This window comes from Leuciscus leuciscus (genome assembly GCF_965113295.1).
Source record: "Leuciscus leuciscus genome assembly, chromosome: 25".
Lineage (NCBI taxonomy): Eukaryota > Metazoa > Chordata > Actinopteri > Cypriniformes > Leuciscidae > Leuciscus > Leuciscus leuciscus.
In genome coordinates, this window is record NC_138724.1 from 16,153,288 (window position 1) to 16,167,061 (window position 13,774).

General features: G+C 37.0%; 1 protein-coding gene across 2 annotated transcripts in view; it reads left to right on the forward strand.

Moving 5' to 3' along the window:
- Nucleotides 1–13,774, forward strand: part of grm8b (glutamate receptor, metabotropic 8b) — a 172,450-nt gene that overhangs the window by 20,781 nt on the left and 137,895 nt on the right. The window lies entirely within an intron of this gene.

Genomic DNA, 13,774 nt, shown 5'->3' on the forward strand with positions numbered 1-13,774 from the left:
CGATCGCATTATGATTCATTAAATAAATAGAACCGAATGGCAGGGCTTTACTGAGTCATATGTAAACATAGTATGAATATTGAAACCTGTAAATTGATAAACATATATTTAAATTATGTTTTAAAATTGTAATCATAGTTCAAATGGAACATTATGTATTATTATGTACAACTGTATACATCATTTAAATAAGCATAATTTATCTATTGTCTAATGCCCAGGTGATATGCATAATATCAAAATATAGAACTGTAAAATTAGGCTGTGTAGTGGACATGCAGATAAGACGTCGGAGCGCAAAAATGTGATTTCTCCTGTCCAACAACAACCAGACCGTTATTTCCGGCATGCCGAGCGAGTCTGTCCCAAAAATACCTCTCAATGCGCCCTCGTGGACTCGCGCCAAGGGCCCTATAGGTCTGCACTACATGACGTCACCAAAGTGTGGACTCTGAGGAAGTCCACAAGTCCGGAGTGTGCCATTTGGGACAGGGCCTATCTGTATATTGGATCCATGCATTCGCTCTTAAAGTGACAGCAGCCTAATTTGACCTGTCTGTGTCAAATCAAACAAAAGAGAAAATTACTTGCTGCTCTTGACTGGATAACTTTCTTCTTCTTCTTTTTTTTTTTTTTTTGCTTTAATAAAGAATACATTTATATGTAATTCATACAGTGAAGACTGTGCAGTACTTTATTTTTACATTTGATCATCCAATTACTGTTCTATTTCTAACTACATGTTAAATAAACCTATTGTACCTGAAAACTTAGTTTAATTCATATTTTTTATATTGAATCTGTCATACTGAATTTGCTTTGTTGTTCTCATTTTTTATATAACAAAAATTTAAATAAAATAACAAAAATAACTATATTGTGATATATGTCCTGAAATACATTTAGGTTATATTACCCATCTCTAGCGCAGTACATACAATAAAATAATAATCACTCCTTTTCAAGTGTCACAGGCTTCACACAGTAGTAAAAGAAGAATCTAAATTCGAATGTGACTGAACAGGGCTTTTCATGAACAGGGCAATGAAAAACCTTTTATGTAAGTTATATCTCACGACAGCCTTCTTTAGACAGGTTTTTTCACAAATGTTTAGTTTAAAGTCCATAAGTAAGCCTGAGCATTCAGACTGATCTGTGCCATTTTACAATGTAAGGTCTGCTAAAAGAGAAATGGCCTGGAAGTGCAAGGTTGTCAGCCAAGTGACTTGTGATCGCAGAGGGTTTGTGGTTTCTTGCCTGTTGGGCGGTTTTTCAGAATTATTCTGCATTAGCGCCCTAAGGTCACATGGCCACGAATCTCTTCGGACTATCCCAGCAAACACGTTATTAAAAATGTGACAGCCACAGCAAGTTTAATTAATCAATCTCTGATACAGAGCTTTAGTAACTCGTTTACGGAACGGATGCAGGTCATTGCTCGCAGCTCCCTGGAACTGGAATATATATATTCGGCTCGGCTTATGAGGTGGGATTCAGGTCTTCAGGGAAAGAAAAACTCAGAGCCCCATTCCTCATCATTAAGTTTTAAACAGTTCTGTCGAGTTCACCCAGGCTGACCGCTACAGTTAATCACTAGCTGGGGGTTTAACAAGGGACAGAGGAAAGACTTTCGGAGGAAACCAGAAGCCTTTAACTAGTGAAAGAGGCTGTTGCGACTGAATATCCAACCACAATGTGTTCAGATACTTTTTTACCAAGTGAATGACATTACTTTAATGTTTGTTTCTCATAATATACACTGCAGCATCACCTAATTTCTCAAAGACTCCTTAACGACTCATTCGAAAATTCAGTCTCTCTAAGCCCCGCCTTTCTAAGAGCTAGACTGCTCTGATTGGTCAGGCGGCCCAGTCGGTTGTGATTGGTCGACTGATTGCAGCGCATGTAGGAAACAAAACATCCATTACCATAAATTAATTTCATGAATCCTCATCCTGGCGTCGAGTAATGATGCTCATTAAATATGCCCTTGTATCCGAGCTGCACCAATCACATCGGGTTATCTGATATAGGCGGGCCAGAGGCGAGCTAAACAGATGACGACAGCGCTGTGACGTCGAAGTCATTAGTAAACATTGCAAGATGGCTATGGATGAACACCAGTTGTTTGAAACGGCTTTGGCCGCTACAATGAACGAGTTAGACTTGGCTTTCTATCTAAAAGAGGAACAGAAGACGGCGCTCGAATCGTTCCTTTGCAAGAAGGGCGTTTTTGCTGTATTGCCGACCGGATACGGCAAGAGTCTAATCTACCGGTTAGCTCCGCTGGTAGCTAAGCGTATGGGGCTTGTTGTGATTGGTCGTAGTGTTATCCAATTGCGTGCAGTGAGATTTTCAAATGCATGCTTGGTGCTGCCCCTCGAGCTGGGCGATTTTCATTAGTCGATGCCAGACCATTTATCTTTCAGATTTGGGTCTGGATTTCCAGGCTAGGCATAATGCTGATTGTCAAAAAATGTATTAAAAAACCCCTGAAATATGGGTAATATTGAGGCACTTACAATGGAAGTTAATGGGGTCAATCCATAAACGTTAAAATCATTTTTCAATAATATGTTAAATGTATCACCGTGCTCTGACATCTCATTGCAACTTTGGATTTATGAAAACACAGTTATTAATAAGTATTTCACTAACACCTTTTGCAGACTTTTGCTTTCTCATGCTAATAAGTGTATGAAATGTGTTTAAAATGAACCACAGGTTTTGATTAAAGTGCAATGCCTTTCCCTGGCAGAGCTTTTTGAAGTTAAAAATAACTGGTGCGATGCAGAGGTGCAATATGCTGCCACACATTTTTTTTTTTTTGCGTGTGAAGGGGAGCTGTTATTGCAAAGTGTTAATTAATTGGATCTTCAAACTGCCTGATTTAGAAGGCCTGAGGCAAGACTTCCCGTAAAGCTCACACTGCCATTGATGAAACATTGATTTAATGGACCACTTTTTATTCGAATACAGATTATTTAGGAATATATAAAACCCTCTGGTTTAAAACTTCTATGTGACCTACCTTTTTTAAATGTAATGTAATAAGAAAAAGTTTGTTAAATGAATAAATGCTGTTAAAATTAGTCTCTTTTACAAGTTTTATTTTACAAGGAGCAAGCATAGACTGTAAAAAATATGGACAAAGCGTCTGTGACGTCACCCATAGACTTCTGAAGAACGGTTTTGAGGCCGTTTATGGGGGGTATGGGCAGCGCCATATTTCAATACAAATGTTCAGAAAGGATAACTTACAGGTATGATGTGTTGTGTCAGATCAAGGCCGAGACGTCAAATTTCAGGAATTCCACTCGGCGCAGCCTATGCTCGTTGTCAGCTGTCAATCAAGCTGTCAATCGCGCCCTTATTTGTCATACATTTTATATCTAAATACGATCTAAACTAACGAGTTAGAAAAAAATTCACCCCCCTCACAGTTGTCAGGCACTCGGAACCTATCGAAAAATACAATAAAAGTCCATGGGACCAACCTGTAAAAACATGAATTTATGCTGTGAAAACGGACATTTTAACATGGGGGTGTATGGACATTTGCTCCCTTTTGGGACCTGCCCCTAGCGGATTTTCGATGTATTGCAGTTTTTCGCACTTCCGGGTAGGCTTCATTTTTCAGATTAGAATGTTGCCGCTTGGGAGCAAGTCACCTCATGGGGGCGGCCATTTTGTGATCACATGACCAGATGTTTTTAGCCCCTTTCGCACCAGGTAATTCTAAAACCGTAGTGCTAGAACTAGCCACCAGGGTCGTTCCCCGAGAACTAAATATTCCCCTAGGGCCATTTTCCTATTTGCATTCGCACCGCCAGTAGGAACTCTGAAGTGACGTAAGCCGCGCTTGTTGTTGACTTTTATTTTGACGGCGCTGAGAACGCCAGAGCCTGAACACACAGCGCTCCCATTCTGCGTCTTTATAAGTTTACAATCTGTTTAACAGTCCAGTCTTATACGTTATTAGATAGAACTGTTATACAAAGAAAGTAGACCGTATATAAAAAAGTATTAGCGTTTGCCATGTGGTTGATGCCCAATGTCGATAGCTGAGCGGAAATACATAATCATGTTTCGCTTGGTTCCCTTAGAACTGCTTTTTCCTTAGCGTAAAGGTTGAGAGTTCCATCTATCACCATTTTCCATGTTCGTAGAGTTAGTTTGTGGAGTAAATATATAGGCTAAAATCTGTGTGGGTACATAGATTTTTTTAAATGGTGGGTGCTGGTGTTTCACGTGCGTTCGGCCAATTAGTTTGAACTAACATCACTGGTGTTTCCTATTGTGCTGGGTTAGACCTACTCTGAAGTAGAAGCTAATTTAGTTCTCTCAAATCGGTCTTAGTTCCTGCGGTGCGAACATGCCAAAAAGCATGTACTTAAGGCATTAGTTCTAGGAACTATAAAAAGGTTCCTCTGGTGCGAAAGCCCCTATTGCTGTGTTCGAGACAAGGTTGGAAGTGGGAATATCTGAATTGAAAATGATGTCGCCATGACAGAATGAGAGCATTTCACATTTTTGTGTCACTTATAGAATAAAACAATTGGGGGAAAAAACAATGCTGGTGTTTGCTTTGAAGAAAACAAAACGAATTTCTACATAGGCATCGATATGCCGGTATGATGCTGCATCCACACCACTAGGTGTCAGTATGAGTTTAAGATGACTGGACAAAATAAGCCAAAAATGTAAACTTTTCTTGTTTTTGAAACTAACTTTTTGTAATATGTAGACATACTTTCAAGTGCAACTTCGCTGATTTCCAACCTGCTTTGTATTGTTACAATGTTGGTAGTATCTGTAAATGAACAATGTTTACTCCTTCTCCGTGTTACCTGGACCGAGAAATTTTGTTTTTCCGATTTTTCGTCACAGCGTTCTCTCCGTTTTTATGATTCTTTGAACAGAAAATAACTCACTCACGCTAAACGTTTATTCTTTGAATTCTTGCATCCGGGAACAATATGCAATAAGTCGACACCATTATTAAAAAGTTTGCAAATTAGTATTTCCTACTAAGCAAGGCAGTATCTGACTCTGGTAAGCATGTCCATAGCAGACTGGTGGGAGTGTCTTTGGGTGGAAACATGCCTAGTGCATTATGGGTGTTGAAGTTTTCCTACCTATTGGGCAAAAGGGAAGACACATATTTGTATTTTCCCCCCACCTTTCTACTGTATAGGTAGCCAAGTTTTATTGAAAGCCCATTTTACCAGCAGTGAAGTACCCCTTTCACGTAAAAGGTAGAAATGATGGTAAATTATATCATAATTTCTGCAACAATTTTTTAACAACCTTACACGATGTCTTAAAGGTACAGTAACAAAAACAGCTTTTTTAACTAATTTAATTGTAAGAAAGATGGCGGAAATTATCATGTAAAACTAACAAAATCATTCAAAACTGTAAAATATGGCCACTTTTAAGACAGAAGTTGTAGTAAATAAGATGGCAGATTCAATAGCAGTTAAATCATCACAGTGCAGTTGGGTATATTCCAGCTCAGAGGCTGAATGAAGTATAAGTGGATCTCTGGCACTGTGCCTGTACTAGGGAAACCCTGAGCGGGGCACCTTGGCAGACCAGCTGTTGGCCTGAAGTATTTTGGCTTCCCCTTTAAAAAAATGATGGGTGGTTTCTGAAATGGAGCAAAGTAACTTGGAATTTACCACATGTGACGTCAGATTTCCTTGCCTTGTCTGCGGCAATGTGGGCAATACTCTTAAGCTCACATGCTCCAGTGCACTGTGGGTAGGGAACACTTACCCTTATGAGTGGTCACTTCTCTTCCTCATCTCATTACTCTGTCGTTGCCTTTTACAATGAGACAGACCTTTGCAAAAGTTTCTTTTTTATGAACTCACTGTGAATAACACTGATATTTGTGCATTTTATGAGGAAAGTGCTTAATACAGCTCGCAAAATTTGACATTTTTGATGAAAGCTTGGTAAATATCAGTGATTTTATCAGCTTGATGAAACCACAGGTTCTTCCATGTGCTGACAACACACCGTCCACCACCAGCACTCTTGTCAGAGCACCGTAATAGCAACAACCACGTCTGTCAAAATAATTGCAGATGCTGTGAGCCAGAAGTTTGCCGAGCAAGAAATTATTTGTTTGACCGAGTGGAACAGTCACTTAGACAGAGTGGCCTACCTTACATTGAGTCATACAGCCTTTAGGTCATCTCCTATTCTGTTTTCTTCAGGCAAGTGAAGTGTTACAAATTATTTTTGATGGCTGTGCTAAATGAGCTCCCATTGCCCCCGGACGCTTTAAGTGACCGATGAGTGTTATTGTGTATGTGTCTTAGGATCCATAAAAATAATGCTAATCAGTGACATTAAGCCCTACAAGCGTTGAGATGTCACAGTGGTTTTAATAGGCAACATGCGCATGAAAGAAGCACAAATGCGTCATTCAACCATGGCTTGTAAATAAGGTGCATTTCTAGTTTAGATATGAATAAACCAAAAAAAAGGACTATTCTGGTTTTGTGTATTTTTACCATGGTAAATGTAGAATTGTGATAATCTGTATACAGTATCATACTTCTCTAAGTTACAATTAGTCATCATTGCTCATCGTTGAACTGTATTCCTTGCTTCCTTTAACTGTGTTTGTTGAATGCCGATTTTGTTAGCATGCATTAAAAACAACGCAAGAGTGTTTAGCATTGCTGAACGGAAGTGATATTTTATAAAACTGAAAAAAATAATTTTTTATTGCATGGGTAATTATTGCATGGGTATTCTCATGCTTAAGAAAAAACTAAGAGACATAAAATTTGCGTACATGCTAGCTTACTGCTAAAGGGAAACTCGTGAATAAACTGACTGAATTGTATTATTAGCATATAAATGCTAATGCTAAAGCTAAACTAGAATAAACCAAGAAAATGGACTCTATGCATGATCACTTCCACATTTAGCATCAGTCGGCACCCCGTAACTTCTGGTGCAGCAGTGTATGGAAATTGTTTGAAAATTATAAGCACAACATTTTATCTTTTACACGACAGGACTAAGCAATATTGATATGATGATCCACCTTTTCACTAAAGCTATATTAAGCATGTGGAACTCATTACTAAAATGTTATGTTTTAATATTATATACTAAAATGTTAAGTTTACTATAGTTAAAAGGGCTAATGTATATAATAAACTATATTATACAAAATGTAATAATTTGTGATCGAAAGAGTTTGCTACTACCACAGTTTCCAGTGGGAGACTACTATACCAAAGCCTTGTGTAGAACTGAGAAAATACATTTGCAGTTGGCTTGCAAAGAGATCATTGTATATTAGCATATGTAAAACTAATATGCTATATGCTAATGTTAAAAATGTAACTAAAGAATAAACCTAGAGGTAAGGTAATATGCTAATACTAAAGTTAATAAAGAATAAACTGGCCCTGTCTCCGAATATACAGTACCTGCTAACATGCTATACAGTAGGAGAAAAACAGTATGTGACCCGAGTAGTATGTACTTACAGGCCTATATTAAAAAAACAGTGACCTACTACTTCCGGCAGTACGCGGTTTCGGACACAGCGCAAGAGAATTAGCATATTAATCTACAATGTTAAAATTAAACCAAAGACTGAACCACGGGAATTGTATATTATTTAAACTCCCGTCTGCAAGTAATTATCAAAGGACGATGAACGACAATGCGACAAGCTGTTAAAGCGTGCAGCGCCCTCCTGTGGTCAAAATAAACACCACACAATTTGCTGGTTACCGGTAGGCTTTGCTTTGCAGTCTTTCTTGCCAGAATCAGGGTTAATTTTTCTTTGGGGGCTATTTTGAACGCACAGTAAAATCAGGGACACTTGCGATGACAGCTCCGGTGAACTGTCCCCGGAAAACAGGGACAACTGGTCGTTGCGCTAGAAAAGTACATCCCGTAATAAACTGTACATTATGAATGAATGCATATGGAAAGCAAAGCCACTGAAGTCCCATTTTAAGCTTCCAGCTCTTCTCTGCTGCCTGTCTGGAGGTGGACTGAAAGCACTGTTGTCTTAAAGCACGGTTTGATAGTCTCAGCTGGACACTAGGTAGTTGTGGCAGCTGCAGCGAAGCGTGGGAGCATATGGCTCGGAAAGTTGCGGCTGGAGTCCAGCAATTACCACACCAGGGGGCTCTGTTACACCAGCACCAGCCATAGCCAAACATAATGAGGCACATCTACAACAAACAGTACTTCTGCTTTAGGACATCCAAACATTCGTGCAACTCTCCCAGCTGGGCCTACAGAAACATATGTGATTAACTACGGATAGAGCCAGACAATCTGTAAACGCTGCACGGGGAGAACCGTTTAGGCGATAAACTTTGTTAGCTACGAGTTGGATAAAGCAAAGCTTTATTTTTGGACCCACACCAGGAAAGATATTTTGCGCGGCCAGGTTTTAGGTTCAAGAGAGCGCCTGCGCACACCGTCTGGGGAGGCGAGCGGGTCTGAACGTTGTGGCGGTGTTTTATTTGCAGTCAGCACTTTTCTTGAAAAGAGTATTTGAGGTGAATTCTCTTGAAGTCATGTCCCGCAATTGAGATTTCTTTACCGGTGGTTTCTGTATACATGTGTTGACAGCACCTTAGTGAGTTAAGATGATGCTTTAAGTATCGTGGGGATGTACTGCCTTTTACTTGCATTGCCTCAATTTCCTCAAATCTTCCACTACTTCTTAATGCCTTTTACAATGACAGGCTAAATCTGTGTGTTTGCCTCTGGATATAAACTCACACTGGTTATTGTTTTAGTATCATTCATATACTATTGTATTATTTATTCATATTTTTTATTAGCTTATATTTGTATAATTCATATCATTTTTTATTATAATTTTTTTAGCTCATATATATATACACACACACACACACACACACACACACACACACACACACACACACACACACACACACACACACACACACACACACACACACACAGGATAAATGTGTGTGTGTGTGTGTGTGTGTGTGTGTGTGTGTGTGTGTGTGTGTGTGTGTGTGTGTGTGTGTTGGCTAACTTTTATTTAAAAATGTTATCAAATATATAATTTGAAGTACTTTATTACTAAAATATGTATATAACAACTATTTATAAGACAATTTCAAATAAAATGGTACTTTCACAAGAATATTTTAATTTTAAATAAACAATATATCACTATAAGTTATTGCTTTATTGTTGAATTAATTTAAACTAAATGCGCATAATTTCCACTATTGACATTTCAGATTAAGGTCATGGTTATGATTATATTTTTGTTATAATGTAAATAAATGTTTTTATCCCTTTTCATTTAATAGTTTATCATATATAAATGTGTGTTTAATTTTATTTTTTAAATTGTATAAATTATATAGTATTTTAAGAACTTTACTACTAAAATATCAATATTATCAATATTATCAGTATATATATATATATATATATATATATATATATATATAAAATAACTGATTTCCACAGAATATTTGAATTAAACAAAATAGCACTGTAATTTATTGCTATATTGTGTAATTAATTTAATTTAAATGTCCATACACATCATTTCCATATAGACACTGAAGTGTAATGCTTATTAATAACTGCCTGCTCGAGAAACATATTGCTCATGAAGTAGCATTATCAGCAGGCTATGCAACAAATCAGACAAGACTTTACGGCCTGGTTGTTGTGTGACATCTCAGCCCATCCCTCGAGGCGAGCACATTTCACTCACACTTTGAAAACACTGATTGGCTGTGGCAGTTTTCATCTTGTTCCTTTACTCCGACGATTTCATTACGCCTAACCGTTCGAAGAAACGTTCACATCCCTCGACAACTGAGGTTCTGATTGGCCCCAGATAAAATCTTAATTCCCTCCCCGGATTTTTTTAGCTGGACTCTCTCTGAGTGTATGTGTGTGTTAGCGAATCTGTGCGTTGCATTTGCAAGAGTGATGGATGCTCCCAAAACCTGGAGGTGATTCATCTAAGGCCAACTGCTCATGGAGGAAGATTGACAGGCCTCCTCTTGCCCATGACAGATGGGGCTGGTTTTAGCCATAGGAAATAAGGAGGCAGTGGATGCATATAGTGTTGAGAAATCTAATATATTTTTTATTTGCCACTTTCTTATTTAAGCATTAGAGGTATGTTTTTGTTGTTATGAGAGCTATTACATATGCAAAGTATTACCTTACATAAGATTAAAAAAGCATGTAAAATTAGCTTGTTTTTATCTGTTTTTGGTCAATTTGGTCTGTTCCATGGGAGAGCTTTTGACTTCTCGACTGTATACACTATCCAGGAGCAAATTCACTCTACAAATGCAATATTTTTTGACAAGCCTTTTCCCAGAATGTTGCAGTGTTTATTATAAATTATTTATCTATGCACACCATTATATTTTTTTAATCATTATAATCAAAACCGTTAACCTCCCCTCCCCCTGGAAACGACGTCTGTTCTCTTCATGATGAAGGTTGGACTAAATATCCCCCACAACTGACTGCAAACTGACATTCAGATCTGCCTCCATTTAGTTAGCAATGCCCTACTTCCTACGAACCAATCAACTCCTGAAGGTTGAAATCAAGTCCCCCCTACTTTTTTTTTCTCATTTCAGAAGCCGTTTCACTTATCACAACTTGTAAAAAAAAAAAAAAAAAAAAAATGTATATCCAAATAGTATTTCGAAATGAGAATTAGTGTATCCCAATTTCCCAAATCCTAGTATGTTGAAATGAGTATTCCAAAGATACCCGGATGATCTAGGTTAGAAGATTAGAATCCGAAGTGCAGATCCGTGCACACTCAAATGGCTAATATTGCCCACAACCCATTGTGCATCGGACGAGGATTCAAACACGAATCAAAAGTGTTAAAAAACAAACATCTTTCTCCCCGAAACGGTACGGAAATTAAATTAAATTGAATATGGTTGATTTTAACTGTGTAAAGATGATTGACAGGGCAGTTTAAACGGTGACACGTTTATTTTGCCGCACACTCAAAAGTACACTGTAAAAAAATTGTTGGTTTAACTTAAAAAAGTAAGTTACCTGGTTGCCTTAAAATGTTGAGTTGATTGAAATCAAACATTTTAGTTTGTATTAATCAACAGAAACTCAAAATATTATGTTATCTGAACCACATTAATTATCTAAGTTGATTTGACAATTTTCTTTTCTTACATACTTTTAGGGCATAGTAAAGGTGAATTGGGACTCGGCGTTAGTCTCCAGTTAGTCTCCATATAGTTGTTAATTAGTTCTACACACCTGTTCCTGTTCCCTTTGATTACTCTCCTCTTGTATTTAAGCCCTGAGTTTCCTCAGTTCTGTGTCTATCGTCAGCGTTTAAAGTGGTTGTGTTCACGTTTATCTCCTGTGTATTCTTTGTGGATTTATTAAAGACTGTTTTTGTTTCCTATTCCTATTTTTTTATCAGTATCTTTAAGTGTAGTTAGCTACTTTGTTTATACCTGCATGTCCCTCCGGTTGTCGACCCCTGCTGTACACTGAAAATCCTTCTGACCTCAAAGTGTTTGTGAGGAAATGCACCAAGATCTTGTTTACATTTCTTCTCCAGCATTCTTCATTCCAAGCATTTCAATTGGTAATTTGCAGGTTTGTGATGGATGGGTTCGTCTCCTATCCTGCACGTCTTACATAACCCGGTCTATTTGGGATGAATGCGGTTTTCTTTAATTGCCACGTATTTCCTGCTTGCGTTCCCAGGCTACTGCTTTTATTTATTTATTTATTTATTTATTTTTACCTCAACCAGAGGCTACATTTGTAAATGCCAGCCAAATATCACAGGTAGCTGTCTGCCGGAGCTCGAAGAATGTTCTGGCACAGTCTGTACGCTTGGCTGACGATTACGCGACCAGTTCATTTCCATCCCAGGCTTGAGTCTGCGTTTCATAGACCCGCCATCAGCTGTTTTCCAAAGGCCCGTGATCAAAAAGAACCAGGATGTGCACGGAGTTCTACACAGAATTTCTAATCACATAGAGCGCTTACCGCTTCCTGAGACTGGAGGATGTGACTTCATCCCATTTCCTCAGACTTCCAAACCTGAGTCAGGGCTTCTTTAAGAGGGACATCGTATCCTTTTTTCCACCTCTCTCATTCTTAGTGCTCTTTCATTTATGCAGTGCTTACTAGGGGCGGTTTGGCACTATAAAATGTGCAATGATGAAAATGTGACAACCGATTATGCTGCATTGCATTAGATATATTATGGCTTCAAACGTAATGCATCTGACTATTTTGTGTTTATATGTTTTATGATCATTTAATTCACTGGCTTATCTAAAAATAGGCAGTACTTAGGCTATATTAATGTTTTTGTTGTTTTATTTTTAGATTTTAATAAGTAAAATCAATCTAAAAATAGGCATTACTTTTAATTAGTTTTTTAAATATATTAATATTAATTAATATTTTATTTTATTTTACATTGAGTATTAATAAATAGTGTTTTCTGGTTTTATAACCCTTTAATCCACTGGCTTATTTAAAAATAAGCATTACTTAAGCATTATATATATTTCTTTTTTGTATTTTAAATTTTAATATTTAAAAATGTTTACTAATTTTATTAATTGAAATAATTACTTTTAATATTTAATTTATTATGCACTGTATGGTAATAATGTATGTTTTCATGTGTTATTATGACCCGTTAATTCACTGGCTTATCTAAAAATAGGCATTACTTATTAAAATATAAAAATATATATATTTCAAATTTATAACCAACGTTTTAATTTAATTTGACATTAACTATTAATAAATAGTTTTTTCAGGTTTTATGACCCTTTAATTCACTCTCTTTAAAAAAAAAAAGCATTACATATTTTAATATTAGTTTTTTTATATATTTAAATTTTTATATTTATTATTAATCATTTATTATTTTCATTGTTTTTAATATTTAATTTTATTAAATTTTAAATCTGTTTTGTTTTAATATGGAAACATTTTTAATCTCAATTTCCAACCAATTTTTTTTTTTTTATATTATTAGATATATTTATTAGATATTCTAGCCCATCTTTGGATAATTAGACAGCGAGGGAAGGCAGGAGAGGGACATCCGTTTTTTAAAGTGTGCCGCTAGATACATTTTCAGACTGAGTAAGTGTAATAGTTTAGGGCACCATTGAATAGCATGGAAAAGTATTTGCAGAGAACAAGAAGTTGACAATAAATCCTCCTTCATTAGGTTCTTATGGCTCCATTAGGTTCTCAATTTACATTGATTGGGCCTCTTTGGTGACAAACAGCATTTTTTAAAGCTAAAAAAGTGGTGGGCCGACCTAATCCATCTCAACTGCTAGAACCGCACAAGAAAAAGCTGTAGACATGAGGACAGCAGTGTCTATAATCATGTATTCATGAGTTTAAGTGTGCTTTTTTTGTCTTCTTTTGTTGCGCTTTGATTGTAGGAATTATTGTGCCGCCGCTGTAGGGATTAGAGCTTTTCAGGAGCACACGACGCCTCAAATGCTCTGAGGAGAGAGCTAATGTAATGTAAATCTGTAGGTCATTATATACTAAAGATGCAATTAACACCTGAAACAAATCAGTGAGTCATCGCAGGTAGCATATGGTGCTGTGATATTACACCAAAGGTTTATTCTGCACGAAAAAATCAAGTTGCCTGTGATGCATGTGACTTTCAGGAAGGTTGACTTTTTTGTAATGCATATAAAATTTGAATAGCATATGTAATATA